General features: G+C 33.8%; 1 long non-coding RNA gene across 2 annotated transcripts; it reads right to left on the bottom strand.

Annotated features, from left to right (window-relative positions):
- Positions 1-7528: 7528 nt before the first annotated feature.
- On the bottom strand, positions 7529-11928 carry LOC113321450. Of its 2 annotated transcripts, none has more exons than XR_003346665.1 (3): positions 11718-11928; positions 10508-10669; positions 7529-8071 (listed from the first exon to the last, which is right to left on the bottom strand). It is a non-coding gene; the product is annotated as an uncharacterized LOC113321450 (long non-coding RNA). The 2 variants fall into 2 exon arrangements; XR_003346664.1 differs by lacking the exon at positions 7529-8071 and adding an exon at positions 8758-8878.
- Between the last annotated feature and the right edge of the window lie 3812 nt (positions 11929-15740).

Genomic DNA, 15740 nt, shown 5'->3' on the forward strand with positions numbered 1-15740 from the left:
TCATCTTCTACATTATTATGATCGATATCATCACTAGATTCAGAATTCAAGAGAGAAGAAAAAAACCTTATTGGGAGGGTCAAACATACATTAAAAAAAACAGCACAACACTTTAAAATGTTTTTCCTCTCTGAGGACTCTGAATAATAGCTCTATTTGCGGGTCACTGTCTTTATTTCAATCTTTTTGGGTGGTGGTTGGCTCAGGGCTCAGAAGTCAGAACTAACTTTTATGAGAGAGAGAGAAAGACAATCACATGGGTGTCTTCTTCTCTCTCGTGGGGTATGGTATCTGACACAACCCATGTGTTCTACTTTTTTTTCTCCTTCAGTTTATTTACGGTTCATCAAGAGTTTCCCTGCCATAGAAGAGCAAGAAATTAAGAATTTGGGGTTAAAATTTCGAATTTTCATGGAGTTTGATTAACTAATCAGGTACTCAGTGAAGAAAGAGGTTGTTTTTATTAAAAATAATGTCCAACCGAAAAAGTAATGCATAAGACATTATGCAGGTAAAACAAAAATAATGCATGGCATAATGTCTTATGCACTAAACAAAATGATGTAGAAGATATTATGTACGTGCATAAAAATCCATAAATCAGAAAAGTGAAAAAATAATGCATAAGACAATATGTAGCTAAAACAAAATAATGCATAATGTCTTATGCATCTAAAAAAACGGATGCATAACCATAAAAGTGAAAAAGTAATGCATAAGACATTATGCAGCTAAAATAAAAATAATGCATAATGTATTATGCATCTAAAAAAAGCTTATGCATAACCAGAAAAGTGAAAAAGTAATGCATAAGACATTATGCAGCTAAAACAAAATAATGCATAATGTCTTATGCATCTAAACAAAACTGATGCATAACCAGAAAAGTGAAAAAGTAATGCATAAGACATTATGCAGCTAAAACAAAATAATGCATAATGTTTTATGCATCTAAACAAAACTGATGTTATGCATAAGTCATTATGCATCTAAAACAAAAATAATGCATAAGATTTTGAGATCAAAAACATAAATTTCAAATCTAATCATAAATTTCCGATTGAGATCAAAAACATGGAGACAAATAAGGTATGAAAATTTCCAATTCAGTTGATATCGAAATACTGCAACACACTTCTTACCCTTTTCAACTTCAATTTTAATTTCTTTTTACTTCTCGAATAATCAAAGACAACAGAAACCCAAAATCCCCAGATTTAAACCACAGATTTTGAAACAGAAACACTAGTTTTATTGAGAAGATTATTCAGAAAAGGATTTGGGAAAAGATTTGACAAAGGGAAAAATCCAAATGTTAAAAACGAAGAATCGGAGTTCACATTGTTTTCTTCTCGCTTCTCTCTGTTCGTCGCTCGAAGAAAAGGATAGTTTGGCCTTTTAAAAACTGAGAAGCAGAATTTCATAAATTATGGGTCTGCTACGAATTTTTGACGGGAAAATGGTGCGCGCCTGAATTTTTCTATCCGTGGATTTGACAGTGAAAAAATCTGGAAGAATGGATCTCCCTGTAGTTTTCACATCTGATAAATCCTAGATATCAACACCACAAACATAGAAAGGTACACAGTACAATACGTTTTTCTATATATTTTTATTTTAAAATATTTGTCAGTTTAATAATAATAGCGTGGGTCCCATATGTGTTTTATTGTGGTGGGCTTGATTATAATATTACAGAAGCGGATCTTGTACTTGGATTTGGTATCTTTAAAAATCTTGGGCCCACATGGTGAATGACTGTCTGGCCGGCTGGGACCTGTCTTTTGTGGGCCTATTATTTTACAGTTCATGCCTGATATCGACAAATTGTTTTTTGTTTGGCATTTTCTAATAATTCAAATATGGACTTCCAAAATATTTTATTTACCGTGTAGCTAACAAATTACCCTTCACGGTTCATACAAAATGGTATATGTTACTATCGCAATGATATCGGTTGGTGTTGGTTGATACTGATACTATGGAACTTCGCAAAATGACAGTAACTGATACAGACTAGCACCAGCCTTAATTTGTGTATTTGATAGCTGAATTGACACTAAAGGATACAGACTAGCACCAGCCCTTACACTGCGATAGTCATGCATACCTATGAAACTTCTAGCATTTTTCGTTGAATCTAATTTAGCGACAGTATATATATGGATATACTAGGTAGGATATCAATTCTTAAACCAGTACAAGCAGATTTGGTAATAGAAGAGAAATTACTAATTTCTAAATCTTAATTTGAGACAATATCAGCTAGTAGTGGACTGTTGATAAGAAGGATTCACTGTAATGTGATCTCCTAGCTCTGCTATATTGTACTCTCCCTATTCCACAAAATATGGATTTCCCAAATTTTTTTATTTTTATCAAAAATAAATAAATTTTAAAAGACAGAAGACCCATTTTTTATCCGAAATAAATAATATTTCATTACATAGTTATCTTAGTGAACTTTAATGAGACGCTAGTTGCCAATATTGTGAATCGTGATTATTACTGAAGGACCGTGCTATAATTTTGTAGAAGTGGGGGAGAAATATAAGTTGGGAAACACAGCGATTAAGTCTATATTAGCGGCCCAAGGACCTTTAGGAATTTTTTGGTATTTCATGTTATTCTTGGCTTTAAAATACATAGAAATGATGATAATTCTCTATCTATGGTCCCAAGATTTTGGTACTTGTATAAAATGTTAAATTATTTGTTAATATTTTTAATGGGTCATACTGGCGCATAAGTAATACTATTGACAATAAACAAATCATTTATGTAAAATCTAATTATCATAATGTATTACAAATCTTTGTATAATTTTCTTCCGTCACGAAACCAAATTATTGAAATCAACTTTTAAAGATCTCCTTTTCATAGTTGCTTACTTCCTCATTTCCCCCTTATTTGTATCAGACCTCGGTTCAGATCCCAACATATCATTACTGAATCCGAGGATTTCATCTTCGATAAAATCTTCAATCTTATGCTTTTATGTCTTTTAGTTCGTCAAAACACAAGTTTTCACTTCATTGTTGTAAAAAAAAGAGTATTAAACTCTGATTTTTTCTTAATTTCTTATATAGCAGTGTAACACCACTAATATTTCAAGCTTATATCTTATGCTATTTGTTTGTCAGTTGAAGTGATTTAATTGTCACAAGAATACTCGCAGTTACAAAATAATTATTTACAACAAGCATATAACAAGTCTCATGTACAAGAACTCTTCACAGATGATTCATTGAAGACCTTTATGTGTTAAAAATACAGCGGTGAAAATTTTCTGCAGAATTGAAGTCCAAGACAGAAGACAATGATATGGTGAAGTTGATATATCCCCTATTCCATGAAGACAGAGATCTGGATGACTTGAAGAGTTCCTTTTGAAGTCTCGGAATAAAATTAAGTCTTTTAAGGTTTAAGAGATATATTTGAAAAAAAATTATAGCATCCATAAGGGTATGAGTGGTTAAGTAATGGTTTATGGCTTGCAAGTAACTATGTACCTTCTCTAAAGCCCAACTCCATAGGAAGGTGACGAGCCAAGCTCAAGCCTGCATCCAATAATTCAAGAGTCTAGAACATATATGTATCTCCATATGGTGGATCTCTTTTAACACTATTTTTTGAAGGGTTTATCATCATGATCTTTATAAATATCCTCCTCAGCCTCTTAGCTAAGGGTCGATACCTAATAAGAAGAACTTTTAATTATTATGTTTGAGTTGTTGTCTAATTAGTACAAAATATAATAATAATTAATAAACTATTATAAAAGCATATTAGAATTTTGTTGTGACTTCATTGACATATTAGACTGAAAAGTTGAATATCCAAGTTTATATAGTATCTAAGGTTGTTATAGTTACTAAAGTAGAATCTTGTTCACTTCCTTATGGATGCAAATCTCACTTTAAACACCTTAATTCTAATACGTTTCTCTCACTAAACCTTCATATTTCCTTGTAATTTTTGTTTATCCTATTTGATGAACTTTTTTTAGCTTTTTAGTTTAACAGATAGATTCCTTTTACTTAGTTTCTTTGCTTCCGACTTCAACTATGAATCTGAATAAGGCACCTAAAACCACTAGACAATAATCAAATTCAATCTTAATGAGCAACATTGATCCAATCTCATTTTCGACTTGCTTCTTAGGGTGAGTAGACAATCCTGTTAACAGAGGACCAATAATAACCAAGAGAGAATATCTTATGGCATGAATTCCACTCATTAGGGAATTTGGATGCTTTTTATTTGTTTTTTTTTTTGTCAATTATTTTTCCTGATTTCCACTTGTTGTTGTTTTAAAGCTAAGCATTTTCTGGTTTTTTTTTTGTCATGTATGATACTCTGTATAAGATTCATCTCTTTGTAACCCATTCATACCCATTTGACGGAGATACTAAGTCCTCATGCATTTTTAGGCATTCACCCATCTTTGCCCCCTTTCTGGATATTTTTTATAATAAGAAACTACTCCATTTGGAAAGTCCATGTGTTACCTTCGTTAATTAGAAGGAGATATTATAGGTCACGTTCCCATTCCCTCTCTTAAAAATAGAGGTAAATGTTAATCATCATTACAACAACGTAAGTGGAAATTTCTTAGTCATTCTCCGAACATTGCTTAATCAAATCACCTTAATTATAGTCACTTATCCTAATATTGACTATATGCTAACTCTTGTGTTTATTTACTTATAAGCTTGGGTAAAGGGTCTTCGGTGAAACGTGCATGCAAGGATTTTCTGGGTTAATTCCTTAGAAAAACGTTTTTAGATATAGAAAAATTACTTAAACATTAAATTTATACCTTTCAATAACATATTAAAATTGAAATTTAAAAGGAATAACCTACTATAAGGTTTTGCAACTTTGTTAATGTGAAAAAGGTATGCACATGTTGAATTCAATTGTATGGAATAAAAGAAAATCCACAGGTGAATTTGGAAGAAGTAGTTGCATAGATTGACTATGATAAAGGACAATGTTATCCAACTCCCCCACGTGTAAATCGCGTTAGTAGGAGCATCAAAATTGGTTCATTTTACCCAAGTTATATACCAAGGAAGACCACAATCTGTTTGGTTCTTATATAAATAAATACTTATGTTGTGTATTCCCTAGATAGAACTAACACTACAACACAAGGATCTATGTGTATGCTTCTCAATAACATCTTGTTACTACAAACAATAACGGGTCTACTCAAGATCATTTAGTTACTGGTAAAAAGTTGGAAAGTACAATTGAAAAAATGAAAAATCTTGTGCCAGATTGAAAATCCAAATTAGGATAAGTTTTTTGTCGATTACTTTTTTCGTCATATTTTATATATTATTGAAATGACTAGGGTACCAAGTACATCACAATCTTTTCGATATCAACTTATAAGTCTGATACCTTGCGTGATCTAATATAGACAGAAACTGTCTAGAAGATAGCAAACCACAAGGTATACACTTGGTATATAGTTACTAGTTCAAAACCGAACCTTAAACTATAGGGATCAACCCAGGTGTTTGTGATTAACTTATGAGTGCAATTACTTTAATTATAACTTAAACAAATTATAATGCGGAAAGTAAAGTAAAAGCACACAACAAGATGTTGTCAACGAGAAAATCGCATTTTATTAAAACAAAAAAAATTAAAAATATGAAATGAAAACAAATAAAATAATAACCTAAATCACGAATTGAAAATTATAAATATTAATCACAAAATTTTATGCCACTTCTGAGTTACGAGGCCAAAAACCTAATATAATAAACTAGAATTGCATGACGCCAATTCAACACAACAAATATGAGTTAATCCCACATGAGGTGGACGGAAATTCTGATCACTATTTTTTTTTATTACATAGTGTAGTGGTTCCTAGAACAACAACCTAAGTACACTAGCCTAGAATTTATGCTTACTATAAAGTTTCGATCACCAATCTTTCCCATAAGAGGATGCTTGAGAACCATCAGATCACTTGATGGTTCTCAAAGCTGATATTTTGAGAGGTACTATAATTTGGGAATAAACAGTAAAAAAATAAATACCTTATAAATACAAGTAAAAATGGGTATTCAGGATTAGTAGATTCTACCACTACTTTTATTCGGATATTGTAAAAAACTTGTAATTATAAATATGTGTTTATGTTTTCAATTTGTTGACATCACCTATCATATGTACTGATTCTGAAACGTCATTAGTACCCAAAAAACATAATTCACAAAAAATAAGTAGGAATTATTGTTGATGGTGGGTTACTACCAAGGGAGAAATTTGTAAACTTTTCTCTACCTGCCCGAATCATAAATATGCAATTTGTAAATATGTAATCTTGATATTGCAATAAATTAAGACTATAGACTTTACTAAGGGCAAAAGGTACTCAATATTTATCCCTATAGCCTCTCACTCTATATATATATATATATATATATATATATATATATATACGTGCCATAGATTTAGGTTTATCATGTAACTCAGTATTTGCATATCATGTACTGTATAACTTGGTACCTACTTATATATCGAATCTATATTGATTGAACTCCTAGATGGATTTATTACTAGTACAGAGAAAACTTCTCTTCTGAATGCAATTGGCGCTTTTTTCAACTTCTTCGAGATGTTCTTTGACTATACAAAATATTCAGAACATCCTATTATGCCACCTCCTTCCTTGACCTTATTCTTCAATACAAAGTTTTTAGATGGATTTCTCACTAGTATAGAGCAACTTGAACTCATCCTAATGCTACATTCCATAACTAAACACCTGTAGACTATTTTTTTATTTATGTTAATATTTAGACTCCTATTGAGTAACATTTGTTTAATATTGTATTCACGGTATCGCCAGAGCCTATTCTGTGCATAAAGCTATTTCATATGAGATTTTGTAGATGCAATATTTAAAAAGTTACTCGTGAATAATTGAACATATCAAGTCATGATGTTGAAAATACATCATCACGAGCACACATGCACAATGACATAACGACATATTATTTCTTGCGCAACTTGTCAGTATTGCACCAACACCCTTGTTGCACCAATGTTTTTCTCTCACCTTCAGACAAGCAAGCTCTCCCACATATGTCCAAGAAACTCCCCTAGCTGAGCTTACTTCTCCGTATGACTAAGATGCTTTCCCATAAAAGTCTAGTGGGAAAAATACGGTTTAGTCCAAAATCCCATCCAAATATACTAGTTAGTCCTAACCCATTCAACTAGGTACAAATTAGTCATTTTTTATGGAAAGTACATAAATAATTTTTGATTTACAATTTAGTCCAAATATTTGCACTTTAGTCCACAGAGACTCATATGATGTCAACAGTTTTAAATAATATAAAAAAATAATTAAAATCATTTTATCTTTCGAACCGTTTGCCCAGAATTCGCAAACTTTATATATTCGGAAAGCTCTTTCCGATAGATACAAAAAGAGTACCCATATGACTATATAATTCTCAATTTTTTAAAAAACTTAGTTTACATTGGTGTACAAACATGCACAAATTACAAAAATACAACCTGTTTACAAGCCAAACTCATTACCAACACCAGCTCCAACACTCAACCACTCTTAATCCTGCTGCTGCAAACAACTAGAGCACCTCAACCATTCAACTCAAATTTTTTATCCGTTTATGTAGCTTTCCAATCTTAGCTGCACTTCTCTGCAGCAACACTACCCATCCAACAACAACATAAATTCCTGCTCCTCAGTACCACCAACATCACACATTTCAGATTTCATCTTTGCAATTCCATCGGCATTTCATATTTATTCACCATATCACCACTTCAGAGTTCTACCATCACTTACTCAGCTGCACCATTCCTTGTAATGCAACATACAAGCAAACCCATTCTTCCAAATTTCCCATAGCATCACTTGCAATTGCTTCATAGCCAGCTGCATTCAACCATTCAAGATTCATGATAGTCAGCCTGCGACTCTAGTCTACACAGACTGACAAAAATATCAAACACGCCAAGCTCTTGCTTAATAATGGTACGATTTGCATAGGATGGTTTAGCAGTTAACCTGAATCCAAGAAAAAACAATAAAACATAAGAAACCACAGAAGAAAAAGTGATAACCTTCACTAACAACCACATAAGAAACATAGCAAAGAAAAGGATGAAAACAAAAAAAATAGGCAGTTATAAATTAAGAGACACAATCCATCTGAGTCTAACTGCACAAACTTAATATAAACAAATACGAACCAAAGTTTCCATTCCTGACAAATCAGTCACATGTTGTAAACCAAATTGGAACATACTAGAGTTCAATACAACCTCCACAGAAAAACATAACTTTCAAAACATGCATAAATCCGATCATTCGTAATCACACACAAACCTATTTTTTCATGGGAATTACATAGGTACACCGCTGTAAAACGCGAGAAACCTACTTTTTCATAGAAAATACACAGGTGCACCAATGTGTGCACCCCTGCCAAACATGCACAAAGGCCGATCACTCATAGCCACACACAAACCTTTTTCATGGAAAATACACAGGTGCACCAATATGCACACCACTGCAAACATGCATAAAGACGATCATTCATAACCACACACAAACCTACTTTTTCTTGGGAATTGCACTAGTGCACCAATATGTACACCCATCCAAAATATGTATAAAACCTATTTTTTCAACTAAGATATCCTAATGCACGAAATCCTATTATCAGCTGAGACCAACATTAAGGTGGGTATCAAAAAGGGAACCAAGTATACAATTAAACAAAATACTTGTCACCCAGTTGCAACATCTTGGGTTGCAAGCATAGAAGCATGAGGCGAGGACCCATCTTTATCATCTTTGACCTTCATTCCCCTGCAATTGAGAGAAATAAAAAGGTTGAGAGTTTGAGACACATATTTTACTAACGATCTAATTCCTAAACAATCATTTGATCCCCATCCACATCAAAAGTTTTACGATATAAGCAAATAACAAGCATAGAAACAAGGATCAAACATTCCTGGGTGAACACATATCTCATAATAACAGCATAAACATAACTATATGCATGGCACTCAAACTACTAGATAAATCAAGAAAAATTGTGAAATAATTAGCTAAAAAAAATTCATACCAGAAATAAGAATCATAGTTTCCCTTCCTAACAAATCTTTCACATGCCACAAACCAACTTGATACATATTATAGCTCAATACAGGTGTACAACTATGTGCACATTAAAAATCAACAAGTGTGAAATTATGTGCACAATAACAATAAATAGGTGTACAATTATGTACATATTAACAAACAGGTGTACAATTATGTACACATTAACAAACAAGTGTACAACAGTGAGTACATAAAAGTATATATGTGTACAATTACAAGTCAGATTTTACGTGAGACCTTCACAGTATCCTATAAGAGCATGCTTACAAGTATAAGTTTAGGTGTAAGAAACCATGTAATGCTTTTCATTACACAAATAAAAATCATCCTTTCAAGTATAAGTTTACACCAGTTTGTACACTCTAGTCAAGTATAAGTTTATGGAGTTATTTTTTCACATGTGCACTAGTTTATACACCCTAGTTTCCATGTAATGTTTTTCAATGGAATCAAATGCTATAATTGGATAAGAACCACAAATTAAATAAGATATAGTGCATTTCCTATAACATAACTGGTGTACAAGCATATACACCTCGTATAACAAGCACAATAAAAACAGTGCGCTTTTACGTGAAACGCATACAAATGGTGTACAAAGAAAATACACATATTTTTAGATACTGCAAGCTTACCAACAAGTCTACACCAGTTGGTCCTCCCCCAATAAACATCAAGCTTACTAGTTGACCCTACCCAATGATTATGCATTGAAACTACATACTATATCTTGTTGTAGTGTGTCATAAAAAAAGAAAGATATATCAACACTTTAATTTTTAGAAATCATCCCTTCAAAGAACTCACTACAAAGATAAACATTTCATTATTTCTTCTGTTGGATACACTGCAAAACATGGTCTATGGACTCTATACTGAGACTGTTGACGGTCATCTCATCTCATCAGAGCTTATTTGTGTGCTTTTCGCACAGATACTAAAATTTGGGCTAAGTGTCACGTCATCTACATTGTAATTATATTAAATGAAAAATTGTCTTTTGTACGCTAAAAATATCTTAACAGTGTTTATACGGAAGACTGTAAGATGACTAATCTGTGCCAGATATTGAGATTTATTAATGGGTGGGTGTAAGTGCACCATGGGTGTACAATTATATGAACATTAACAATCAAAATGTGTATAATTATGTGTAAATTAACGATAAACAGGTGTATAACTATTCCCAATCGATAACTTCAAGTTGATAGTCAGTAATCATTCCTAAAAATATTGGATATATATGTAGCGGAATTAAATGTACACACTCTAATCATCAAGTTGAATTCAAAGAGGGCGAATTTACGAGGTGGTAGGAAACTTATGTACCTCTAAGACAGGGGACTATCCATTGTTTTCCTATGATATCGTTGGTGTCTGCAACATCCTTTCCAATCTCTTCTTTCTGGTATTCCAAAAGTTCTTAACATCGTTATAAGTTATTCCATGAAAATATGTCACAGTTCTTTCCCATTTGTTCACAAACCATGCCTGCATATAAGTTGGTCCAAGTTCATTTCACTTCATATTCATTTTGAGAGAGAAAAAGAAAAAAAGTTAAACATATACGTACCAAGAAGTTAGACAAATTAACAAATACATACTAAACATCTTTTACGCAGTTTTTTGTTTTTAACGTTTTGAAAATGAAAAAATTGTTTCCAAAACTAAAGTTGTTAGAATATCTCTTTTCATCTGCCCCATACAATACTAGATTTGAATGAAAATTAACTCCAGATTATGACTGAAATGAAATGCTGTGAGCAATCCCCCAAAAATATTCGTACGAGACAACACCCACTGAATATAGAACACATGCCAAAACAAAAACAAAAAAACTTGCAGATCCGAGATGCGACTTAATATGATGAAAAACAGCCTCCTCTGTGTCACTTGCAAAAGCAAGATACCAAAAATGTAGTCTAGGTGTTAATTTTGGTGCAAAATATTTGCAAGTAAATTTTTGATAAACTGATACAACAAATCTATACACGAGAAGATATCGGATTGGCATATTCTATACTTCTGCTCCTTTATAAGAGATCATAAAACATGTAAGGGGCATGCATGCATAAGGGGAAATTCTTAAGACTTACAGTTGTTTTACACTTTAAAGTGGTCATCATTTTAAAACCAATAATCTAAGCATACCAGACATACTACGTTGACAAATTACTCATACCATCATTTCATTAATTTTGTAGTACATTCTAATTATCAAACAATTCCTATTTTAAACTATTCATGTGCCTTCAAACAACAATGCAGAGACATTCTGAGTTTCTTACAATCAATTTTACAATAACGACATTCCAATAATTTTAGGCATTCCTTTTCCACAATACCAAATCACCAATTCAAATCTGAGAATCTATACACCAAAACCAAAACACGATCAAAATAAAAAATCAAAAACCTAAAACCAATCACAAAAACGCAAAGACACCATCGAATCAAAATTAGGTTTTTGAAATCGTAAAAAATATTCTGAATCGATAAATTAATAGTTGGATCAAATTAAATGAAAAGAATAGATTACATTTAACTTTTTAATCGCTTTCAACGATGAACTATTCAATGTTGAAATTGAATCTCATCAAATTTTCCCCTGGCATGATTAACCTTCAAAAAAAAGTACCGATGAAAACGATTTAGGCTTTCAAATTAAATCGATTGCTTATTTCATTCTCAGATTTATGTTTGGAGATACTTTTACAGAAAGAAATTAGATCTTGAATTTCTTTCTTCACTGGAGAATAATTTCAGACATGGAAATGAAAATGTGAAACTTGGATTACGAAGAAGTAATATCAGTGATGGGTATTTTCGGTAGTAAAAATAATCAATTTGGATTGAATCGTTAGAAATAGGATTAACCCGTTTTAAATTTGGTATATCTGGAGTGGAGAGTTCTAGGCTTTGAAGGGGTGGACTAGAGCGTCCAAATCCCACTAAAAATGGGATTAAACGTCAATTTCTACAAGTTTAGTTTGATCCCCTAGCCGACCAACTTTTTCCCCGCGACCGGTTAGGCAGGCTCTTGCATCCGGGCAAGAAGTCCCCATGAGCACAAGTCTAAGCTCAGCTTCCTACGGCCGGCCAAGTACACATCTATGTTATGTCAGAATGTAAAATTTCCCATGGTATGTCAAGATAACCCCTCAAGGATGCCAAGGATACACTTTTAGTGTCTGAGTCAAGCTCTCCCCATGGCTAGCCACGCTTGCGCTCGTCCTGGTCACTGGTCGATACCGTTTGACACCATGAGAAACTGATATGTCAATTTGATTCAGTAAGTTACTGATATCTCTAATTGATGCCTTAAAGCATCCACGGTCACGAGCCTGACCAAAGACCAAATACCATACCAAATATGGTCTAAAAAATTATTTTTTTCTCAGTGTGACCCAGTGAGAGCGGACTAAAAAGTAGCGGGGCGGGCATAATAATAACGCCCGCGCGTAGGATTTATTCATAGCAACGTTTGATTGATGGGTGGACATACAAACAACACCTGGGTTGGGCATACGCCAAAAGTTCGTCTGGAATCAACGTCTGATGTTGGGCGGAGATAAAAAAATTATTTTTTCTCTAGACGAAATTATAGTATGTCATATTTACGCCAAAAATCACTATAGTTACGCCCCACAATCAGACACACTTACTAACCACGTCCGAACACACGCATACGACATGCGTATAATTAACGCCCAACTCAAGTTTACATTTAACTCAGGCCCCGTACTCAGGTGTACCTTTAGTTTACACATACTCCTAGACGTTAATTAAAATCATGGCTAACTCTAAGCTGCCCACTATACCTACGCCGTACTAATTTTGGTTATAGTCGGTCGGTGGCTCGGTGCCTAAATTTGGTCCCGAACCCTAGAAAAACAGATTATATTTGGGTTTAGTCCCAACCACTGCAATCCACTTCCATATCAAATTTGGTTATGGTCCAAAATTTGGTCGGGATTGTAGATGCCCTTATAGCAACTGCAATGGACGAGTAAACCCAAATTTTTAGTCGAGTGGGCTGGCGTAGTGGGACGGACCATCGATCAAAATTTGATCAAAGAGTAAAATCCAGACCAAATTTGGTCGGCGATCAAGACCAAATCCAAATGTAGTCGGGCGTTAATATAATCTCCGCTACACATGGGGCGTTGATATAATGTCCGCCTACACAAGGGGCGTTGATATAATTTCCGCCATTCATCGCGCGTTGGTATAGTTAACGTCCAACGAACAGGCGTGCATATAAACTTCGCCTGAATGGGGCGTTGGTAAAGATAACGCTCGATGGGGCGTTCATAAACTTAACGCGCGAAATGGGGCGTTCATATACTTAACGCCCCACTCCATTTTCAAAGTTTAAAATTTTTGAAACTTGCATGGGGCGGGCTTTATACCTCCGCCCCATTTTTTTTCTTTTTTTTTTTTTTTTTTTTTTTTTTTTGCTATACCAACGCCCCACGTCGGGCGTTATCTTTACCAACGCCCCACGTCGGGCGTTATCTTTACCAACGCCTGATCCCAGGCATAATCTTTATCAACGCGCGACCAAATATACTCTTTTCCTACTATGCCACATGACAGACTAAACCCAAATTTGGTTTTTTTTTTTTAATCTTTGGTCTTTGGTTATACTCGCACCACTGTGGACGCTCTTAGGTCACATATAATCAATATAGGTATTTTCAACATATATGCCAATACTTGGGATAATTCACAAACAAGGTTGATCGGTATCACTGACTTGCATCATCAACACATTGATGTCACTTGTTTGTATTTCTCATCATATCGATATCATCATATTATATGAATGACATCACTTATTCCAATGGCTATGAGTATCTGACTGACTAGTGCGACGTCTAGCGTCACCTGCTTAGAAAGGCGCATCGATGTTGATTGATGATATGCCATGTCTATATTAGAATGAAAGTTGTAACCGAACATATGTTACTTTGGGAAGCAAGGTATAACCGGTCACAAGATACATTGAGAAGTTAGTTATAATCGATCACAAGCTACCTTTGGGAAGCAAGGTGTAACCGATCACAAGCTAACTCAGGAAGTAAGGTGTAACCATTCACAAGCTGCCTCTAGGAAGCAAGGTGTAACCAGTCACAACCTGGTTTGGGAAACATGGTATAACCGGTCACAACTTACATTGTGAGGTTGGTATAACCGATCGCAACATTCAAAACCGAGTTTCCAATATTCACATATCTCTGTAAGTTTTGTGTGAAGCTTGGAATTAGGGTTTGCCAAGAAACTTCCGGATGTTGACATATTTGAACATGTACATAACTCTTATCATTTATTGTTCAAAGATATTCCTTGATACTCAAGGTGATCCCTGGTCCGAAAAAGTGAAAGGTATTTAATTATGATTTTCATCATATATGTTTTAATTACCAACAATTAGAGCATATCCTATGAAAAATATTATTAGTTAGTGTGCTAGACTAATAATAGAAGTTTTTCTATGAGAGTTTTCGGAAATGTTGGTTAACATTAATTGGCAATATGAAAACCGAATTTAGGTACTTTAATGCATATCTTGAGAATATTTTCGGTTTTGGGGTTTCCTTGTTGTCCAAACAACCTTGGTTTATAAATACTTGAGTTTGCATTTCTTGCAAACTATCCTAAGAGCCAGGTAAACTTCGTTTCTTGCATTTTTTGGTGGAGATGTCTACTCAGAGAGGAAAGTACCCTAATTAGGCGAAATCTCTTACGGCCGCTCGTTTAAAGATTTTTGTGGGATCAAGAAGCTCTATGAGTACCGTTTGTGGGAAACTAGATAATTGCAGTGTTGTTAGTTTTCGGTTATTGATTTGATGGACTAACGGTTGTTGTAACTTTGATTGCACCTAGTTTTTTTATTCTTGAGAATCTTCTCTTATGATGTAAGATTCGCTCAAACTAGATCAAAGTATCAACAGGATCTTTAGAACCATCTTCAGATCTAAAGACATCTTGTGATAATCCATTGTTAATAGAATTCGTTATGTGCGTGATTGATCACAAAAGGATTCAAGTGTTGTTGTGAAGGTATTTGAAGGAAATAGAAGATTTGAAGACGAAGAATAATTCTTATTAGTTTTCATATCTTGTGGATTTAGTGCAAAAACCATGATCGGGTGGGATCCAACTAGAATCGGTTTATCTTTGATAAACTTGATTGATTAGTTGCTGAGATCGGCATCACTTTATATCTTCTCTTTGATATATATATATTGATTGATTGAGAATATAGAGGTTCATTATTTCGGTGTTCAATATTTAGATTGATCTAACTAGACAAATGAGTTTATTAGATTAAATATAAGATCCTTTGTGAATAACTCACATATCTTCTAGCAAGATTGATTAGAGTGGTTACCAAACAGATTCTTCCTTTGTTGTTTGGAATACGATCCAAAAGAGTTGTTATTCACGTGTGTGACTCTTAAAGTGAAAGGCACATGAATACTGAGGGAACTAAGTATCTAGGGGTAGTATGCTTGGTCTCAACTATACGAAGTTGGTATTAGATTTTGTATTACGG

This window comes from Papaver somniferum, chromosome 11, assembly GCF_003573695.1.
Source record: "Papaver somniferum cultivar HN1 chromosome 11, ASM357369v1, whole genome shotgun sequence".
NCBI classification, from domain to species: Eukaryota; Viridiplantae; Streptophyta; class Magnoliopsida; order Ranunculales; family Papaveraceae; genus Papaver; species Papaver somniferum.